Consider the following 22,452-nt stretch of genomic DNA (forward strand, 5'->3'; position numbering starts at 1 on the left):
ACACGCAAGACCTTTTGGATCCCAGCCTTTATCTTTTAAGAGACTGCCTGCTCTGCAGTCTCTTCTTTCTCCTTAATGGGTCTGTTGGAATTACTTTGGGGATGTTGTTAAACATGTGCGTACGGTTTGTCTCTACTAATGTTGCCTGCTGATCTGACAGGTACAACAACCTATAAACAGCACAAAAATACATGTAGCGTTACAGTGCAGTGCCTTTTACACCACTGAAGTGCATACACTGTGGTGAGGCAGATGGTGTTTCCAATAAGTTATTCATGAAGGATTTGTTGCGCATCAGCACTTGAAAGAATTAAGTATCTCACTTGCCAGTCAGATCTGTTCATATCATTTCCCCCCTTTGTTCTGTATACAAGCATCCAAAGGAATAAAATTAATCTTCTATCATGTATATAGATAAGCCTGTAACCATGCAATGTGGTATAGACCATTGTTCCTTTAATGGCTCCAGAGAGGAGAGACAAAGTAAGAGCATCAGTTTGGATCAGATTTGTAGGAATAAACAAAGCTACAAAGGGAGGATACTGTGAGAATGAAAATGGATTTGTATCAAAAAGTCATTGTAAGTCGGTTCTCTCAGAAAATATACAATATTGAATGTCTGCAGCATCATTTATATAGTGTCTTAGTGTCCAAAGAGCTTCATGTATATTATCTCAGTAAACCTTACAACAGGGCTGCACAACTTTGGCCATCCAGCTGTTGTTGGACTGCAACTCCCATCATCCCCAACTATTGGTCATAGTGGTGGGGAATTATGGGAAGTGTAGTCCAACAGCTGGAGGGCTCAAGGTGGGTAGCCCTGCCTTATAAGAACTCTGTAAAACATCTATCAGTATTATTATCTTCATATGCAGATGGGGAGATGAGCTGAGAAGCAGTTCTTTATTAGCTCAGTTCAGACAATAATCAAAACTATGGTTTAGATTATCATGAATGAGTTGTGGCAAGTCTTCCTCTCCAATCTGCTCTTTCATGTGCAAGAGAAGGAAATAAAAAGCTTCCACTTTCACTTTGGAAGTAGCCATAATTTCCTATTACATCCAAACTCAGGAAACCATAGTTTATTCTGACTGTAGTTAATTAAAACAAACTAGGACTCAATTGACATAATTTAGAATAAACCACAGTTTCTCAAGTTTAGATGTAATGTAAGTTAGTTAGTTTACTGTTACGGTCATAGACCAACACAATTCAGATGCAATGGAATATATGATTTATTCAAATATGGAAGATCTCGATCGTCTCCCCTTGCACCGAGAAGAGAGAAGGCGGAGTCTGCATGTCTGCAAGTCTGATGCTCACATTCACAATAATCAAAATTATGGTTCAGATAATCATTGATTTAATGGAAGAGGTGAGAAATGAATTGGGATTTCATTTCAGAGCTTAACTACAAAGCTGCAGAACCTCACCGTATTGTATTTTCCATTTCTTTGGCTTTCTTAGATCTACAAAGATGAGAAGTCAGTATTTCTAATGACAGAAAAATAATAGTAGCACTATAAGTATGTGATTAGAACTGATTATTTATTTATTTATTTATTTAGTAAATTTTTATACTGCCCTAACCCAAGGTCTCAGGGCGGTTCACAACAAATAAAAACAAAACAAAATCAATTAAATATTAAAACAGCTTAAAATAAATCAATAAATAACGATTAGACAGTGATTAGAACTGAATGTTTTTCTCTTTTGTTATATGTCCATAGAGATGCATAAAGTTGATGTACCTATGACAATTAAAATATAGATTTTAAATAGCTGAATGGATTGGCTTGCTGAAGAGGAAACATGATATATAGGAAGCAGGGGTGTGATATATATCCAGATATATGCTTTTTGCATTTTGTTATATTACACATACAATAGTAAGTACATTCTGTTTGTTCAAGGCACTGGCCACTTTTCTTAAAAATATCCAAGTGCCATACAGTATTAAAATAACAAAACAGTACATTGATAATGAGTGTAATACAATAAAACACTGACATCACAATATGATCTAACCCTTAGTGTAAATGCAATAAAATCACAGTACAAATCAGCTTGAACTTTCTCTAAAAGCCCTACTGAAGCCTGCAATAACAAGCCCTAGAGAAGGTTTTCATATACAGAAAATGGTTTACTTGAGATTCAAAACTAGTTAAGGTGGTAGCCAGGCAGATCTTATTTGAGAATGAGTTCCATGATGTGAGTATCCCAGGAAAGAAGGTCATGCTTCTCATCCTCACTGATTTTTACTTGGGTAAAAAAAGAGCAGAGCCCCATGTCTCAGCAGATCCTTGGGAATAGAGAGGAACATGTGAGAAAAGGCATTCTCTAAAGTATAGGTGATGGTGAATGATATCTCATAAATAGTTTTTTTATAAGCACCTCTTTAAAATCTACTCAGAAAACATAAACACATTGATATAGAAAACAAGCTTGCTGCATGAATCTCCTACATGAAATAAAATTCAGGCTGTAAGGAGATTAGATTAGTGGAACTAACGTTTGATCAGAAACTATAGTTTGTCCCAAAGTAATCAACTGGGCTGAGACTCACTGGCTACCTTAGGTCGTAACGTGGAACCACAGTTCCATTCTCCACTTCCTCTCACTCTCTCATCTGAATTTAGATGGTCAGGAGAGTTCCCTCTCTCCAGTCTCACTGACTGCAGAGAGGAGGGGGAACTGGTTGCCAGGGCTTCTGTCTTTACTGAAGAACAGCCCTAGCAGCCAATGGCAGCTGGAGTGAGGGAGGAGCTTCCTCCCTCAACTCCAGTTGCAAAGCAACTGTTTGGACTTAATGCTGGCACCACGGAACCAGAAGTCCAGGCTGTAGACCTCACTACAAACTGAAGGTGAAAATCTCTGTCCAGGGAGGGAAACCACAGGTCAGTTTTTCAGAGAAACTGTGGTTTCCCACATTTGGACATATTGAGAATAAAACTGGAGGTCCCTTCACCTCCAGTTTCGTGTTACATGTGAATGTGGCCAACGGCTTCCTCCTTTTTCTGTCAAATACAATGGGAAAAACAACTTAGAGAGGGCTTTTCTTTCCAGTCTATATCCAAGTTAACAAATGCTTTGTATTTCATTTTAAGCATCCTGGCTTTCCTTCTAGCAGGAGCAACCACAGGCAACTGAAGTGGAAATGAATATCAGTGCATCTTTTTCATTAGGATCTTCCACAAAGCCAATGAGATCTGAACTTGTTTTAAAAGCTATTTTGAACTAATGAGAATTATGAAAACATTCCCAAATAAATGTAAATGTCAATATTAAACATGATCCAAATCCCTCCAACCACTGCTATCATCACAGCCATACTGAGGGGTTGGGAGACAGAAGGCAGTTCTCTGACTTGTGTTCAATTTGAGCCAGAGAAGAGGGTTTGGCCTGATTTAGAATGCTGATATAGGAGGGTTTGTCCTGATTTAGAATACTGGTTTATGATTATGTCAGATTTGTATTCCAAACCAAGTTGCAAAGTTTGTTAGCATCACTATTCTAAATGTCTTTGCAAAGAAAGATTCACAAGGATGGTGAATACATTTATGCATGCAATCAAAATATCTAACTTTATAAACTCAGCTAAGCTAGCAAATGTTCCCATTTGATTTAACTTGGGCAAATTAATTTTGTCATTGACCTTTTCTTTAATGAGATTTGCACATTTGCTCAAAGGTAAAACAGAAAATATTTAAATGATTTAAACTTTTAGACTTCAAATTCCATTAGCAGTTTTCTATTTTGATTCACTACTCAACTTTTCTCATGATGACAATTGGAGGATATTGCAGTACCCAGAAGGGTTGTGGGTCCCTATATCATTGTCCCTAGAAGGAACTTTCACTTGTTCTATGGAACTCTTTTTGCTTTTCTTGAAATGTCTCAGTATTTGGAGGTCTGAAGGAACCTCTACATTCACACTGACATTTTGTTTAGGTGAAACCCGGTAACAACTATTTCTAAGACCATGGTAATTTTTTCAATGTATACAGCTCCTGCAGTATCCACACTATGTACAGGCCCACAATGAGCCCCACCCACCCATGATTAGAGCAGATGTGAAGAGTTTTGGGGCTGTGTAGGGACAGTATTGTCCACAGAAGGGAAAAAGATTCTATTGATGAGTATGATTTTTCCACTGCTTTGTACATTTCACTCTTCATACATTTCTGCTTCCTGAGTTTCAGATTTTGTACTAAATTGGGACCTGAGGAACCTCTGGAGTGAACACTCCCTATAATCAAGAGACTTTAGGTGATCATGTGCATATTGATCACTCCATTGGCTGTAACATCAAGTGATGGTTTGTATTTGTGAAATAGCCATCATATATCAAGGACCACTGGCAAGAAACTTCATTTTACCTGATATCACTATTGTACATGGAAAACAGTAAATATTTCCCATGTACAAGTACATTATCTCCCATCAGTTGACCATTCATCACCTATTGACTCCCAGCTGAATGGATCAACAGTTTACAGGATTTGAAGTATCAGGTGAAAAGTTCTATCTAAGGTGGCTCAGTCACATATTCAAATTATCGACTGATGAAAATGCAGTTATGAATCAGATAAAAGTAAATGTGTTTTGGACCAGGTTACCAGCATATGATGATTTCAAATTCAGATTCCTGGACAAAGTAGGCATTTGGGTGCAGTTGTAGGGGATTGCTAGATGCTGCGACTCAGCTGAATAATCAGACAATGAAATGAAGACTTAACTAAATAATTAATGTCTTAATTACTCCGACAAAATCTCAGGCTAGTAACAGAGTCTGTCAAATTAAGCAGAGTACCGTTCTGTGAATGGCAGCATTAAGGTCTAGTGGTTCTTCTGTGGACTGTCTGCAACAGCATAAAATACCTCATTCTATAATGTAAGTTGTTATAGTAGTAAGGCTTATCCATTTTTGAGCAAAAATGACATTTTCCTCTCAACTGTGGACACACATTTTATTAAGAGTGACAGGGCTAAAGTTCAATGCCCACCTTCCTAATTAGGAGGCCCTGAAGATCTTAGCCTCAAGGTTGACCAAGCAGGAAAAACTATTCACTACCACAAACATATTTCATCTCGAGTGCAAGTATGCTTTGGTTGTCTAATTTGTAGTTAGTTATTACAGAGATGCACACCTTTAGCTTCAGGCAAGCACTCAGTGTAACATTTGTATTCAAGATGATAGGTAACTATCAGTGTAAATTCGTATCTCCCATGCAAGATGTGTCTACTGAACTTTTCAGAAAGAACTGGAAAATTGGATAGTATTAGCAAGAGCCTTTCAGCTGAGAAATGTCAATAATGTAATTGTCTTGAGCCCAGTACATGGAATTGACTTGTTGAAGTTGGGTGGCTACAGAGGCAAGATGAAATAAAAGAGTTTACAGGGAAGGGATTGTACACAGGTCCTGGGGTCAGGAGGGTGTGTAGAAAATCAATGTTCATAAATTGACTACCAATTTAGATTGCAGATTCACTGAAAAAGTTGAATTGCTTCATTTGTCCAAATAGCTGCCAAATATACCACTTTCCCATAATGCCACTGGCTCACATCTTCTGCAGCACTATGAGGGCAAAAGAAGGGCAACATGCTAACAGAGCAGTTGGAAAATAATTGTTTTGGAGTCTTCTTCCACAGCCCAATGCAGGGGAATGGGGAAAACAGTTTTCACTTATCTCCCCCACTTCCAAAAGCCCTTCCAGGAATATGACCTTGAGGGTTGAGCACCCCTCAGGGACATATTCCTGGAAGCCAAAAGGGCTTTGGAGGGAGGGGAGAAAAGCAAAAATTGTTCCTCCCTCCTCTTTCATCCACATTGAACTATGGAAAAATTCTTCAAAGCAGTTATTCTCCAGCTGTTCTGCCAGGACAGAGCCTTTCTTCCACCCTCCAAGTGCTGTACAACATGTGAGCCACTATATCCTTGGGGAGCAGAAGAACCCACTAGTAAATCAAATTGGACAAAATCTTGGTGCCTAAAGGTGGACCAAATTAAGTCAGAAGGAAACAGGATGATAACTAAAGGATATATATTGGGAACAACATTTTATGACATGCATAGGTTAGCTGAAATCAGACATTAATAGTGGGGTGCTCAAGTTTGTGGATGACACCAATTTACTTATGATGATAACATCCTGAAGTAGACTCCATGAGGATTTCCACAGACTAAGTAACTGCCAGGTGATGAGTATGCAGACAAAAATATATTTGTATATATGCTGATGGTGATCTGATCTGGCTTCAGTTCCTCATGAAAGAAGTCTTGACATCATAGTGGAAAGCTTATTTAAAATAAGCTCAGTGTACTGTGGCATGAGAGAGGTCACTAATCGCATACTGATTTCTCTATCTAAGGGCAAGGCTACACATTATGTCAAATGTATAATTTTGCCCTTGCATTCTTAGTTTACAGCCACTGAATAGTTCAGTGGGGAAGTAACTTGCCTAGGGAGCAATAGGTTGAATCCCCGCTGGTATGTTTCCCAGACTATGTTTCCCAGACTATGGGAAACACCTATATTGGGCAGCAGCGATATAGGAAGATGCTGAAAGGCATCATCTCATACTGTGTGGGAGATGGCAATGGTAAATCCCTCCTGTATTTTACCCAAGAAAACCACATGTGTCTGTGGTCGCAAGGAGTCGACACCGACTCAACAGCACAACTTTACCTTTATTCTTAGTTTATCTTTTTAAGTATGAATTACAAGGAGGCTGAATCCAAATCAGAATTATGATCTGTGTGCGGTGGAGTTGGGGTTGGGTTGGGGGGTGGCTGGTTGGGATTTTATCCTTTATTACAATTGGTGTCCTAATCTGCATCAGGTCCCCTGTGGCTATTGTTTACAAAACAAATCACCAAGCATGCAAAGGCTAAATTATGCCCTGTGAGAAGGGCTTGAAGGGGCAAGGGGAGGAAGCCCCAAAAAGCTTACCTCTCCTGCAGATGATCCTCTCCTTGTTGCTGGATGGGTGGCTTGGCCGCCCAGATGATTGCCAGCTTATGCCAGCAGCAGAGAGGTTTGTGGGCCAGGAGGCCCCCAGAACTCCCATAATGCACTGTGTGAGTGCACGGTGCATTATGGGGAGTATTTTGATGCTGGCTGGGAGATTGCTGGTGTGTGAGTGTTGCATGGCACCAATACTTGATCAGTTAGCCTTGGCTAATGGCGTGTTTGTGCCCTCAACCCAGATTAACAGCTGGGTTCCCTTTTGCGTTTGCCACCATGCCGCCGGGAGCCGGATGACTCCCAGAGGTTCTCATGCACGTGCAAAACTGGGCTTGGCTTCCCTAGCCTGCTTTTGCCTGTTTGTGAGAACAGCCTTCTTCCCTGAGTAAAATAATGGTTCAGGTGAGCCATTAAGTGAATGAGTTAGGGGGACAGGTTACTTCTCACTTGGATCAGACAAAGCCTGTCTATTATCTTGTTTCCTACAGTGGCCAATCAGGGGCCTCTCGGAGGCTCACATGCAGGAGATGAAGGCACATCCTGTCTCCTGCTGTTACTCCCCTGCAACTGGTATTCCGAGGCTTATTGCCTCTGGCATTGGCAGATATTATCTAGGAAAGTGGCAGTGAAGTGTGTGCCTTATAAAAGAATTGAGGAATTTTTAGTTGGGAGTAGGCGAAAGGATGTGAAGTATCTATTGTTGCCTCTGCTGTTTTTATTTGTGTCAGAACCTTTTATTAAATAAGCGCTGTTGCAAGAGATGGTGTTTTAGTGCCTCATGGCTCTCGTATACAGAGTTACAAATTGCTAGAAAATGAATTGAAAATGAAATATGGAAGGGGCACAACCTTAATCTCTCATGTTTGAGGCACAGCAAACCTTTGCTATCTGAGCAAGGAGGCACCTTTTACAGTGGTGGATCTCTTATATTTAGCAGGGGAGAACAGCTGTCCATTTCCAGCCTTGGCACAGCATCTCTCCACTGGTGGTGGTTGTTGGTGTCTACCTTATGTTTGCTTTTAGATTGTGAGCCCTTTATTATTTATTTTTCTATGAACACCACTTTGAGAAGTTGGTTAAAAAGTGGTATTTGTCATAGTAGTTAGCACTTCTCCTGGCTTCATCCCATGCTGTGCCAATAATGTACACATCCAGGAGAGCACATGGTGTGAATGGACTGATGACATTATTATTCCCCTTGCAATTGTCTCCCTCCCAATTTCCTCTATATAGACATAACTGCTGCAGCACAGGTTGGCACAACTGAGAAATGCATACTCAACATTAAGGGAAGAACAGGTCCAAAGAGAAGAGTGAGCCAACGTTCTTCAGAGAATTCAGACTTCCCTGGTGGCTGGCTGCACCTCTCTAGGGAGGCTGACTTTGTTCCCTGAGGACCATGATTCTCAACTCCCACAACCTAAATAATAAATTATCAAATGTTCATGCATTCAGACTATAAACAAGCTATTTCAAAATGGGGTGCCTTTATATTTAAATTACTGTAGTAATTTTAAGTGGAAATGTGTATGTATACATTCCATTAAGCTGAAGGCTTAGAATTATCATCATTGATACTGGGAGTGATGTGTTTCCCCTGTCCTCAATTGCTTTAAACCTGTATGTATGTCACACATCTATTCTTTTAAAACTAACTAACTAACAAAAAAACCCAGCCCTTAAAGCAAAACTTCAGCAAGGGGGAATCTGGGTGCTGGGTAGTATATATGTGTCTGGGAAATCTGGAGCACCACATCTCTCCTGCAGAGTTGCAGTGATAAGTTCAATTCACAGGGGGAAATTGGAGGGTTGTTGCAGGGTGATTAAACATTCTAACCCAGAAAATTCCCCCCTGCTACTTCCAGATCTATCGAAGGAAAGTATCATAGAGAGAAATTTTGAACACCACCACCCTACCCATTGTAGCCCTCCCCCACTCCTTGTGCCACTTTGAAGCAGAGAAGCAGCGGATTGTATCCAAAGAAAGCTAGTCAGGATTATGCCATTGAAATGAATGACTGAGTAATCATGCGTAACTGAAGTCCCAGTATTTATTTATTTAGTATATTTGTATACCGCCCACTATCAAAGTCTCTAGGCGGTTTACAACATTAAAACAAACCAAGAAATTTGACAACAATTTAAAACATATAGAAGTTCAAATTAAAATAACTACCCATAAAAACCACAATGAATAGCTAAAAAGCTTAGCCAAAGAGATGTGCCTTCAGCTGATTCCTAAAGGTCAACAGGGATGGAGCAGCTCTAATCTCTGCAGGAAGTGCATTTCACAGCCCTGGGGCAACTAGAGAAGGCTCGCCTCTGAGCCATCACCAGATGAGCCGGCAAGCAACCTCAGACGACTTTCCTCTGAAGATCTTAGTAGGCCGCGGGGTTCATAACGAAGAAGGCGTTCTCTTAAATATCATTAATTTTGAGTCATGATTAACTTTCTCTTGATACAATCCAGTGGCCACTGAAGATGTATTTTAAGAATAAAATGTAACTAGGGATTGCTGCTTAGTGCACTTTTTGGAAGTTCTCCTACAGAAGTTCAGTTGAAATGAATGGGAGCTGAGCAAGAGCACTTCTCACTGAACCATGCCTTTTAACAATAGTGAATAAAAGCACTAAAATGCCCTCAAAAGAAGACTGGTTGATAAAAATTTTGGAATATGCTGAGATGGCAAAGCTTACAGCACTTAGAAGGGATGAAAATTTGGAATGTTTCAAAGAAGATTGGGAACCATTTTTACTTTACTTAAAGAACTATTTTTCTAATATGGACTTTTCAGCAGGGTTTGAAATATAGTAATAACAGCAGGTTGGGTTGGGTAAAATAGAGTAGTAATATGGAGTATGTATGTTTTGAATTACTGTAGCAATGGTTTATATGTATAGTTAACGTGAACTGCACAGATAGGTAAGCGGGAAGTCAATATTTACTTAATTAAATAAATGAATGTAATTGGAATATAAAGCTATTGTAAAAGCCAATAAAATTTAAAATGCACAATAGTGAATAAATGCATAAAATACTAATCCCCCCGCCTCGTGGGTTGTTGGTTTTGTGTGGGGTTTTTTGGCTTTCTTATCCCTTTATGAGTTTTTGCCAGTCTGCAGTGTTTAATGTCCCTCTCTGTGGGTCACTTCTCTCCATTCACATTACTCCACGAATATGAAAAATAATTACCCCATTTTAAAGTGATTATCATTTTTCTGCATTGTGCATGTTAATCCATTTTCTTTAAATAGATTATGTGGCTTTCTACATTAAAAATAGCAGCATTAGAGGCACTGTGTTTATCCTATTATAAACTATCTTGGGTTTTGGACAATGCCACTCAATTACACTTCCAATATTGTTGGAATCAAATATGTATTTTTTGTAAATTTGCAAACGGTACATCATTACAGAAATGTCAGCAATAAAGAAATATCTGTTGGAATTTTTTTTAAACAATAGTAAAAACAAAAGGGAAAATAGACCAAAGAAAACACAAAGAAGATAGAAAGCTCCAGTGATCCATAGATGCCCCTGTATTCCAGAAATGTTACAGAAATAACTTGGGGAAACTGAATTATTTCAACAGATGTTCAGCGAATAATCCAGCCTCTAGATTGGATCTGGTATGGATTAGGCCTTTATCATAGAGCCTAATGTGAGCCATTGTTACTGCCTTCATGTTTCCTAATTTACCACAGCAAAGATGAGATTTTATGTCATTCCATGCATCTCTGTGGCTCATGTTTGTATATTGTCCAGGATGTAAGTGTGTGGTTTAGTGGTTAGTATTCTGATCTAGGACTGGAAAAAACAAGTTTAAAATCCCCACTAAACTGTGAAGCTCACTGGATTACTCTTGAGCCAATCAGTCTACATTATGGGATTGTTGTGAGGACTGGGGTGTTGTGTGTTGTCCTAAATTCCTTGGAGGAATTAATAATAATGGGGGTAGGGTGGGATTTGAACAGCTCACTATGAGCTCACCCACTCCTGCCTTAGCATGTTAGTGATGTATCAGGGTAACCTTGTCCCCAATAAGGAGGTTCGTTCCTGGGCAGATGGAGCCCAATAATCAGCCCAAATGAGAGGACTTTAAGACCAAAGGTTTTATTCTGCCTTAAGAACAGAGGTGTTACTTTGGCTATTTGCTCAAAGCAAGACAAAGGAATACTCAAACATCCATACCTTTATACAAGACAAATGCAAAAGTCATCCTCACAAGGAAACAGCATATTGATGCCAAGGTGCCTAACCAAGGCCAGAAAACAAACTCTAAACACGTACGCAGGCAGACTGCCAACATCTTCTTAGTCATATCAACCCCTTCTACATATCAGCTTCACTACATTCCATAGCCGGTCACAGTAACCTATGGGGGATGGAACATTACTAGAGAAACATAGTTGTGACAGTGCTTTGCACTGACAAGCAAAGAAACATCTCTTGCAGAGAACCATTATTTCAAACTAATGCAGGCTGTGCAATTCTATGCATTTCTAATTTACTATACATCATTAGGCAAAAGAGATTGCAGAGGACTTACATTGGCTACTGCAGCAGAGATGTGATCCAAACTGGACCCAACAAGGATTAGGCCTGCACTGTGGAAAGTTCTGGGTCCAACCATAATTGGATTGGGAAATTTGATGCCAGAAATCTACTGAACCCACTGTACATAGGATTTGGTTCCAACCCTTTTTAAAAAAGCCAACCTATTTCATTTGTCCATGAATTACTCAGAGCCAAAGTGCATGTGATGTATGGAATTTACGATTGCAGCCCTTTATTACTTACCACCACCACCACTACTACCACTTTAAAGCAGCAGCGAGGGTTCGGTTTTTACTGATTTTGATCCATCCCAGCTCAAACATTTGATCTGCCAGTTCTGGATGGGGCCACACTTCCCCAGAAGGAACAGGTATGCAGTCTGGGGGTGCTTCCGGACACATACCTCTCCACAGTGTCCCAGGTTGAGGCAGTGACCAGAGATGCCTTTTATCAGCTTTGACTGATACACCAGCTGCATCCATTTCTTGAGATAAATGACCTCATAACAGTAGCACATATGCTGGTAACCTCCAGACTTGACTACTCCAATGCACTCTATTTGGGGCTGCCTTTGTATGTAGTCTGGAAACTGCAGCTAGTCCAGAATGCAGCAGCCAGATTGGTCTCTGGGTCATCTCGGAGAGACCATATCACTCCTATCTTAAAAGATCTACACTGGCTGCCGATAAGTTTCTGGACAGAGTTCAAGGTTTTGGTTATAACCTATAAAGCCCTAAACAGCTTGGGCCCTGGGTATTTAAGAGAACGTCTTCTTCGCTATAAACCACACCACCCATTGAGATCATCTGGAGAGGTGCGTCTGCAGTTGCCACCGGCTCTTCTGTTGAAATAAGAGCCCCTCCCCATCTTTTACAACTTTAAAAAAGGCAGTCAAGATGCATTTGTTCACCCAGACTTTTAATTAATATTGTTTTAATTGTGTTTTTAATAGTTTTAACATTTTAAATTTTATGTTTTTGTCATGTTTTAATCTTTTTATCTGTTGTTTTTATGGTTTTGTTTTAAACCGTCGAAAGACTTGCATTTGGGGTGGTATACACATGTGTTAAATAAAATAAATAATAATAAAACAGTTTCTGTTTTGCATATTGTCAACTCTCACCAAGGATCCCTTTTCTGGCAATGCTGAAATCTCTGTGATAGGGCCTGGGTTTCAGAATCATAACAGGAAAAACATTTAAGCCTATTCATTTCACATAAGAACCACAGAGCTGCATGTAGCTGTTTCCTCTTCCCGAGTTGACATTGTAGTTTGTGTTAGAATGAATGGAAGAAGGTTCCTCTTGTGTATTAATTATATTTCAAAACCCTGGAAGTGACAAGGGTTAGTGGACAACCCTGAACTTCACAGTAAGGCTACTCAAATTCTCTGAGATTCTGCTTTCCAGGCCATGATTGGGAACAATAGCTCCTTTACAATAGTGGTTTCTACTGAGGCTCCCTAAAAGCGAACAGCTTTGACTTAAAACAAAGAATACATCAAGAATTAACACCTGGGACAGCTGAGCAAAGAAGCGGGAATGTTCAACAGGCAGAAAGAGAAAACACCAGGGATAGAGGCTGCCACATGTTTATTGCTTTAAGGAGACCTCCTTCATTCTGGAACATCTCTCTCTAGAATATAATAGACATCCCCGATCATCATGGGCCAGTTTCCTCAAAATCTATTCTGGCTGTGCTCCTGAAAACTTTATACCTATTTATAGATAATATCTATAGTTAATAAATTCCATGACTCATTGATTTTTAGGCCCGCAGATTACTTGGAATACTTATCTTTGTCCACAACCCCAGAAGATAGTGAAAACAACTCATTTGTCATTGCTTTATAAAATGAATTCTTACACAGCAAGATGTGAGAATAACTACAGTACATTCTTTTGTAGTTGTGACACACAACTACTATTGCTTTTGTATATGCAGTTGAGATTTTTCTTCTGAAAATTACAATTGAAATGAATATAAATAATATTATTTTAAAAGCTTCTGACGGTTTTTGTCAATATCTATTAAAATTTATTCATATATTCAGTTTCTATCCTGCCTAATTCCAAAGGCTGATGTGTGGCGAACTGTTAAAAGCATAAAATAATAAAGCTCACCTTTCTTATATTTCATGTCTGGCTACTAAAAAGTAACACAGGGGGCGGGATGTGTGAACTGGCTCAAGGTGAAGCTGGTTTGCCATTGAACCAGTCCGGCTCGAGGGCTCACCATTGAGCCAGACTGGGCCTGTTTCAGCTTGACCTCGAGCTGAACTCCACAGGCCTGTTCAGGGGTTCTAAAATTCGATTTTTTTTTAAGCACTTACTGCCAGGTCTAGTGGTCTCAGGCGGTACTGCCATGAGAGGGGTGTGTGTGTGTGTGTGTGTGTGTGTGTGTGTGTGTGTGTGTGTGTCTGCCCTCCCACCCCTGCCCCCGCAGCTGTGGCAGCACGCTGTGAGGCCGCTGGCCCTGGCAATGAGAGTTTTCTTTTTAAATTTTAAACTTTAGAACCGACAAACCGGCTTGAATTTGAGCTGGGGGTCTGTTCGGGGGGCACAAAACTGAACTTGCCCAGTCCGGTGTGAGTCCGGTTCGGACTCAAAGTGAACTGGGCAAACCGGTTTTGTGCACACACACACAAGTTTGTTTGTTTTTACAATAATTTCACAAAATGGTGCACATTATTCTGTCTTTTTCTCCAGCAATCCTTCATTGGGGGGTGGGGGTGGAACCAGTTTGAGTGGTTCGGTCTGAACTGAGACTGAATTCAGACTAGACCAGTGTCCATGAACTAGTTCAGTCGAACCAACCTGCTGATCCAGTCAGTCCAACCAAAGCAGCTTGAACTGGTTCACTGGTTCTAGTGCCTGTAAAGTGGAATACAGTGAGGATTCCCCTTTGCTTCCGAAGGTAACAAAAGGTGGTGGGGGTGGGGGGTTGTTAGTGAGGGAGAGGCACCTTTCAAACTGAAAGAGAAGACACTTACCAGCAGGCCTGCGCAGTGTGCCCCCCCCACCCCCCGTGGCTGCGGTATGCAAACAGTCTCCACACATGCGTGGAGGCCATTTGTGCGATCAGTATGTTTGTGTGACACTGCTGGCAAAAGTGTGGGGGAAGGCCTCAAGTTTACCACAGGCCTGCCGGTAAGTACCTTCTCTGTCAGTTATAAAAGCGCCTCTTTCTCGCTGCTCCCCCGCTGCCTTTTATTATCTTGGGAAGCAAAGGGAAGTTCTCACCGGATTCCCCTTTACAGGCGCTTTCGAGCCAGTCTGCAGATGAACCGGGTTTGGTCCAGTTCGATCATGGACCGGACCCCTTTCACCGCGGCTGAGCCAGTCTGTGATCAAACTGGTCAAACCAGCCTGGTTTGCTGAAGGCCAGTTTGATCGTGGGCCTGTTCAGCACACCCCATCTTCATTTTTGTGGAACAAACTGAGAGATAGCTGCTTCTAAAAATGTGGAGCACACAGAGCTCATTCATTGTTTCAGACAATTGTTGCCATAATGAAATGAGAATACATTTCCTTTGGGTTTTTATTAAAACACCTGAAATTGCCACATCATTTAGGACCACTGAACATAGCAGTCCTTTGTATGGCTGATGCACTTAATGAGAGGAAGTCTTTGGACTGTTAGGAATCCCAAATGTCAGGTGCTGTGAAAACGGCGTGCCCTCTTAAGAGCCCCTGGTTCATGTTGTTATGTGCACCAGTAACAAAATAGGTCAGAAATCTCCATAGGTGAATTGGCTTGTGACAGAATGTCCGTACCCTTTTCAGGCCAACAATTGTCTTTGCATGATGGAAGAGCAGGCAAGTTTCCCTCCACATGTATATAATGTAAGAGGTAGGGTGAAGATTTCTGTTGAGGAGAAAGATTTGTGTGAAGACTTGACTTCATAAAATATTTGTGCCATCGTGTCAATCCAGAGGGCTCATAATGCTAGCTTTGGCCAGTTTCCCTGCCATGGGCACTAGACAGCCTGGGCCAGTAGCTGCTGCTTGGCTGATTATGACCAAGGAATGGGGCTCCCTTTCCCCCCTGTCATAGACAGATAGCTCAGGGCTCTGCCTCAATTCAAGTATCTTTACGAACTGAAATAGACATTTTGAGGTGAGAATATTAAAAAATCTCATCGTCATTTGGACTCTGTTCTTGTATGTGTCTTAAAATGGTAATTGATGTCATTCTTTGGATTATTACAGAGTGTTTTTGTACACACCATGGCAAGTAATCACTTGGTAAATGCCTGTATTTACTTGACATAGCAAAATTACATGGTAGTTAAACTATAACACAGTCTGATCTCATGCTCACTAATTGGGAAACATATTTAAGGAAGCACTATGGGTTTATTTACTGGGATAAAAATGGGGAGACAGAATACCTCAATACTAGCTTTACTAACAGATTATTAGCTTTCTCCTGTTTCTCTTTTACCTTTCTCATCCACATCCATTCAATGAGCATTCTCTAGTATTCCAGAAGTGGGCTCAAAATGGATTTCTTGCTTTTTTCATTTTGTTTTGTTTTGTTTTGTTTTAACCTGAAAAGTGTCTTTTTGCCTGATGCTGCTCCATTCTGTCTGGAAATCTGTTGCACTCAAGAGTCACAAAAATAGATTAATAGATTAAAACCACATGATACAAGAACAATAACTGTTTCAAGCACCAATTACCTGAAGCTGAGTCAGGGAGTCCTTTTCTGCAGCCAGGCTCACAGAATGGGAAATGTACTAACATAAGAACAGTGAAGATTCTGTGTTAATTTTTCTCTACTTTTGCCTGTCTCTGAGGATTTCAAATACTTTTCGGATATTGTCTAGCCAGAATTTAGAATTTCCTCTAATGCCTTGAGGGCTTTTTTGACATCTACTTTGTTTTCGCAACAAAGTACTTTAACAGTTCCAGTTGACTTTAGGGAATATAATCAAGCTGTCATACATTGGTTTGCTGTGGTAATGTGCAGCTCCACCTTTACTATTTGATGTCTTCAGTTATGGCTGAATGAGACTTGTTTAGTTTTAAAAGGCTCATTTTCATGAAAACAATACCTGACATTTCACACAGAGTAGTGCTTGGGATGTGCGAGCTGGCTTGAACCTGAGCTGCTTCTCACTTGAGCCAGTTGGGCTCAAAGGCTTGTCCCTTGAGCCAAATTGAGGGGGGGGGCACTTACTACAGCGGTGAGCCGAACCAAGGTCCCCGCTCATGAGCTGGTTCGAGGGCCGTGTAAAGGGCTGCCCGGGGGTGTGTGTTTCCCCCTTTAAACTTTTTTGTGGTGGGGACACAGAAAGGCCCAAAACGGGGTGCAGACTAGTCCAGGCTCCACTCAGGAGGGAGGAGGGAGGCTGACAGGAGCTCTCACTGCCCCCATTCCACAGCTGCAGCCACCCCCATTTAAGAGATAAAAGGTGACTTTACTTTAGCCTCCCCCCTTCCACAGCCCTTGCTACCCTCCCCTCAGCAGCTGCACCCACCCCATCCTGCTGCGCAATAGCATCTTTTTTAAGATTAAAGGGGGAACTTTCCCTTCGCCTCCCACGGCCCACTGCAGCCCTTCACTTATAAAGGGCAATCCTTGCTGGATTCCCCTTTAGAAGTATGGCCATTGAGCCATTGAGCAGATTCAACAGCCGGACCGGACCAGACCAGGACTTGTTTGAGCCTGAACTAAGCCACCCAGGGGCAGTTCAAATCCAGTTCGTTTTTGAACCGAACTGGACCGGTCGGTTTCATACACATCCTTAAGTAGTGCGGGTGATTCTGAACTGCCCCTGCTGCTGCAGGCATCAAAAACAATGCCTGCACTGTTGTCCAAGAATGCTCTTGTGCGAATACTTAAAATTGTGCAATTGTGCTTGCATGATGAAACTTCCATTATTCCCAGTGAAACTGCTGTTGTGCATGTGGCTGCACAAGTATTAGTGCCAGAGTGCTCTTTCACAACAGTGCAAGCATTATTTTATATGCCCACAGCAGCATGGGTGCTTCAGAATCACCCTCATTACTCTACTCATTGTGTCAGCTAATATTTGCAAAATAAATGTGGGAAATAAATGTGAAAAATATAAATCAATTTATAGTAAGATTGCTATCCAAGATAACTTTACCTATTCAAAACTCCAGGTTTGGTAAGTGTCTTTTCCTACCACAGCCCCCGATCACTCCTTTACAACTTAACAATGAGCCTTAACAACCTTCTGTTCTCCATGTAACACCGAAACCTTATGCTTTCTGGCTTGGCTCTGGAATGGCAGCTTCTGGGCCATTCAGTGAGCTAATCTTGTTGAGTCTCTAAACAACAAGATCTGTTTTTAGATGTCTCTGGTGACATCCAAACAGAGGGGTGTGGGGGGGGGGGGGAGGAAGGTGGCTATCTGCTATCTGGAGGAAACATTCCTGAAGGGCGTATGCCACTGTGACTTTTGCATGGGTTGTGATTGTGCCGTGACCAGACAGATGGGTGGCTGTAAATGAAGTATTGGCTTATTCCCCCTGAGACGTATGAAGCTGTGTCCTTCCCTAGATGTTCTGTCATGGTAGTGCACACAATTAGCTACAGAATATTAGTTGCTCTGCTGGATACAAGTCAACATCTTTCCATAAAATAGAGTAGCAATACAAACTTATCAGGAGCATCAAGGCATTAGGCTACAACAGAAATACCTGACTTTCAGATTCCAGAGAGATTGTTTTCTTCCAGGGTATGATTTCTTTCTTTAATAAAATGTGCAGTAAATGGACAGTATCACAGACATGGACCTTCCCAGAGGCCAAAGCATAATTTATTTGGGCCCAATACAAACTTGAAAGGCGGGTTCCCTCCCCCACGGACACATCATCACACACATATACAATATCATGAAAAATGTCTAATTTTAATTCTGAAAGTACATTCTACATTACTATTTTATAACTTTTTGGTTCTTGGTCCTAATAATGGCATTATTCAGTCAGTGTTTTGATTTTTGTTTTTATTGTTCTAATGGACAAGCATAGCTACAGACAGAGGGCTGTGGGCCACCTCCAGCCTCAAAGGCAGGGTGCCTCTGAGTACCAGTTGCAGGGGAGTAACAGCAGGAGAGACGGCATGCTCTCAGTTCCTGCCTGTGGCTTCCAGCGGCATCTGGTTGGCCACTGTGCGAAACAGGATGCTGGACTAGATGGGCCTTGGGCCTGATTCAGCAGGCTGTTCTTATGTTCTTATGTACAGACAATTCACTTGAAAGCTTTATTCTTCTGACCTTAGTATCCTTTAGCATCTTTTAGTTCCCTTTGTTTTAACTCCTTACATTTCTGGCTGCCCAGTTTGTAAGTATAGTCACTGCCAGAATATGGGATATACATGTGGAAGAGAGAAGAAATGCCCTTTCCAGGCACATGTATACCCCATATTCAAAGCAACCAGCAAAAAACGTTCTCCAAAGTAAAAACACATCAAACATATATACAGAAATCTGTGTGCATATGGAGTGTGTGTGTGTGTGTGTGTGTGTGTATATATATATATATATATATATATATATATATATATATATATATATATATAAGTCCAAAAAGGGTATAGCACCAAGGGTCCACGGGAGTTACTGAGCTTCTATGTCCATAGTGTGGAGTGAATAGTTCTGCGTGTGGCTTGTCCTCTCATGGAGATGCTTGTCTACTTTAGTGTCTTGTGCACAAGACAAAGAAAGAAGCTTAGTAACTCCCATGGAACCTTGGACTCTCGGTGCTAACATCTTGGGCCACCCTGCTCTCTTGCAACCTGGAAAAGATACTTTCCCCCACAAACTTGCTGGTGCTTTTGAATGTTTATTGCTTCTAAGGTCTTTTTCTGATTTGCTTGCCTTTATCATCTAGTATGCTAACACAGAGCATCGACTTTTGATTGTGTTTTGTATTACTGTTCCAAGTCACCTTGAGTACAGATCAGCTACAAATATATTTTAATAATAACCACCATCCATCATCATATTTCAGTTATGTGGCCCCATTTCCTAACTTAAGCAGTGAATTCTGTATTGGAGCAGGGAGAAAAAATTCCAAAGTGGAAATTCTCTCCACATTTTAGGGTGTTCAGGGTTCCCTCAAGGAGAAACTGAAAGTCTCTCCAAGGAGAAATTTTAGAAAAATGAATCAGATAGTTTTCTGCATCCCTGTGTGCATTCATCCCATCCATGTTAGAGACACATAGATAGATAAACTTCATTCCATTGAGATAAACAGTAGAGGTCCATCTGCAGTTGCCACAGGCTCATCTGGTGGCTACTCAGGGAAGGGCCTTCTCTGCTGCTGCCCCAAAGCTTTGGAATGTGCTGCCTGCTGAAATAAGAGCTTCTCCATCTCTGACAACTTTTAAAAAGTCTTTAAAGGTGCACCTATTCACCCAGGCTTTTAATTAAATATTGTTTTAACAGTTTTAGTATCGTTTTAAAATGTTTAAGAATTTGAGTTGTAATGTTTTAACTTTTACTATATCATTTATCTTGTTTTAACTACTGTTTTCAGTTTTTGTTTGTTTGCTTGTTGTAAACTGCCCAGAGACGTTGGGTGGTATAAAACATATTTAATTAATTAATTAATTAATTTACAGTCTTTGACCAATACGGAAACATGAAGGATGGAACATAATGTCACACCCATATAACAATATAGTTTTACGAATATACAATGACATATTAAATTATTCCACTACTTAAATTATTCCATCTTAGTCATTAGATGTTGTCATGTATTCATTGCTATTAAACAAAACCTAGCCATGTTGTAAGTAACATTGGCTTGATTGTCTTAAAAGAGAAATGAAATATATACTTCATCTTCTCTGCCTGGTATGTCCTTAATCAGGGGTAAAATTAATGACTCATGTGAGTTCCTATAAAAACTGCAATATAATAAAACATGACCCACATCCTCTATGCCCTGTGCATCACATGGGCAGTAGCATACAGAATAAGAAACCGTACCATATTTGCCATTCATGTTAAATCTGAGACACTGTAAAATTATAGCCCTAATGTACAATATTTGTATCCACAGTGACTTGTTTTCTCAGTACCAGTTTAAATTCATCACAGGATGTTTTATTTTTGAAGTTGCATCAATATTTATCGCTTTTTGTCAGTGTTGGTTTTCACACTATATAAATTGGCACCGCTTTTGTGAGAAAAGAAAATTCTCTTAAACTCTCTGGGGCACATTTACATGACACTTTCTGTCCAGGCTGTGATTTCAGGCACTGGCTTCAGTACTGTGTCAAAAAAAGAAAAAAAAAGTCTATGGAGTTTGAAGCACACTTCTGAAGGTCAGAGTTCTGAGGTTGCAAAGCAGGTGGTGGAGTAGCTGTTTGATACTTCTTTGCTAACCTGGCATGAGCACCATTTGTAACATGGGACAGACAGATGGGCCTCAGGTTAGCAATGAAATGTCATGTATGAGTGCCTTCTAATCAGTTACTCTTCATACTCTCGTTTATTTCTTGATGGTAGCATAGATATAGACATTTCCCCCTCCTCCCAGCCCCTAACATTTTCTTGTATGATCCCATCAAATGCTGGCATGGCATATTTCCCATCCCTTCAGGCCAAACTCTATGTTCCATGAAAGATCTAGGAATGAATGACCCAACCTTTTTTTAAAAAAACACCTGAAAAGCTGCTGTGGGAAGGCCCTTCTTTTTTGTAGCAGTGATAAGGAATGGTATTCAGCCCTTTCCCCCTTACTGGTTTTTCAGTCATCCCAAACAGATTCATGTTCCACTGTGGGGAGAGGGAATACAGTTATTTGTATGGAGTGATTTGCCTCATCAGGAAACAACAGGTGGTGGGGGTGAGACTTGCATTTTTGGCAGTATATAAATGTGTTAAATAAATAAAATAAATAAATTTTGACCAGGAAAATGGCACAGGGCAAAAGGGTTAAAATCAATTTGTTCTAGTAAGAACTAATCTGCTTACTTCCCTTTCACTATCCCTACAACTGGACTAAATTTGGTCCAAATCAGTTAGGCAATTCACAAATTGGCCCACGTGCCTCATACATTCATGTATCTGCCATCTTGAACTGGGTTGGATGACATCATAACAAACTATGTATTTGAGGTGTCCCTACAACTCTACCAAATTTGGTCCACATTTGGTCCCACTTGCACCTCAAACTTTCATGTGTCCACCATCTTGAATCAGGGAGGATTACATTATTAAAAACTATGCCCTTGAGCCATCCCTATGTGTCCCTACACCTGTACCAAATTTGGTTTAGATTGGTTAGACGGTTCACAAGTTAGCCCTCTTGTGCCTCAAATGTCCACATGTCTGCCATCTTGGAACAGGGTGGATGACATCATTACCAACTACACCATTGAGTTGTACCTATGTGTCACTCACTACAACTGTGCCAAATTTGGTTCAAATCAGACCATGGATTCTCAACGTTTGGTCCCCAGATGTTATTGGACTTCAACTCCCATAATCTCCAACTAAAGGCCACTGGGGCTGGGGATTATGGGAGTTGGAGTCCAATAACATCTGGGGACCCAACTTTGAGAATCCCTAGGTTAGATGGTCCACAAATTAGCCCACTTGCACCTCAAATGTTTATGTGTCCACCATCTTGAATCGGGGGTGGATAACATCATCAAAACTATGCCATCAAGATGACCTTACAACTGTACCAATTTTGGTTCATATTGGTCCAGGCATTACGAAGTTGATGGTGGGGACACACACACAGATGGAATACTAGGTGATCTTATAAGCCTAAAGGGAAGTAGACTAAAAACCCCTCTATCATCCCATCTGCTCTGATCAAAATGATAGCAGTCCCTGCCCTCATTTCTGGCAGACTGCATTTAATCAGAAAATATAACTAATAATAATAAAACAGCAGATCCCATCATAGATCTCCCATATTACAGGT

General features: G+C 40.7%; 1 protein-coding gene across 4 annotated transcripts in view; it reads left to right on the top strand.

The window, feature by feature from the left end:
* The window catches only part of GPC6 (glypican 6), a 1,119,686-nt gene that overhangs the window by 138,365 nt on the left and 958,869 nt on the right, over positions 1–22,452 (top strand). The window contains exon 1 of one of the 4 annotated variants that reach the window (XM_053305387.1): positions 14,586–14,676. The exons of 2 other annotated variants lie outside the window; for them this stretch is intronic. The gene's annotated coding sequence lies outside the window, so the exon portion shown is untranslated. Of the gene's footprint in view, positions 1–14,585; positions 14,677–22,452 lie in introns of those variants that run through there. One more of the 4 variants, XM_053305386.1, reaches the window with a different exon arrangement.

The sequence above is a fragment of the Hemicordylus capensis genome, chromosome 3 (genome assembly GCF_027244095.1).
Source record: "Hemicordylus capensis ecotype Gifberg chromosome 3, rHemCap1.1.pri, whole genome shotgun sequence".
Taxonomy (NCBI): Eukaryota; Metazoa; Chordata; class Lepidosauria; order Squamata; family Cordylidae; genus Hemicordylus; species Hemicordylus capensis.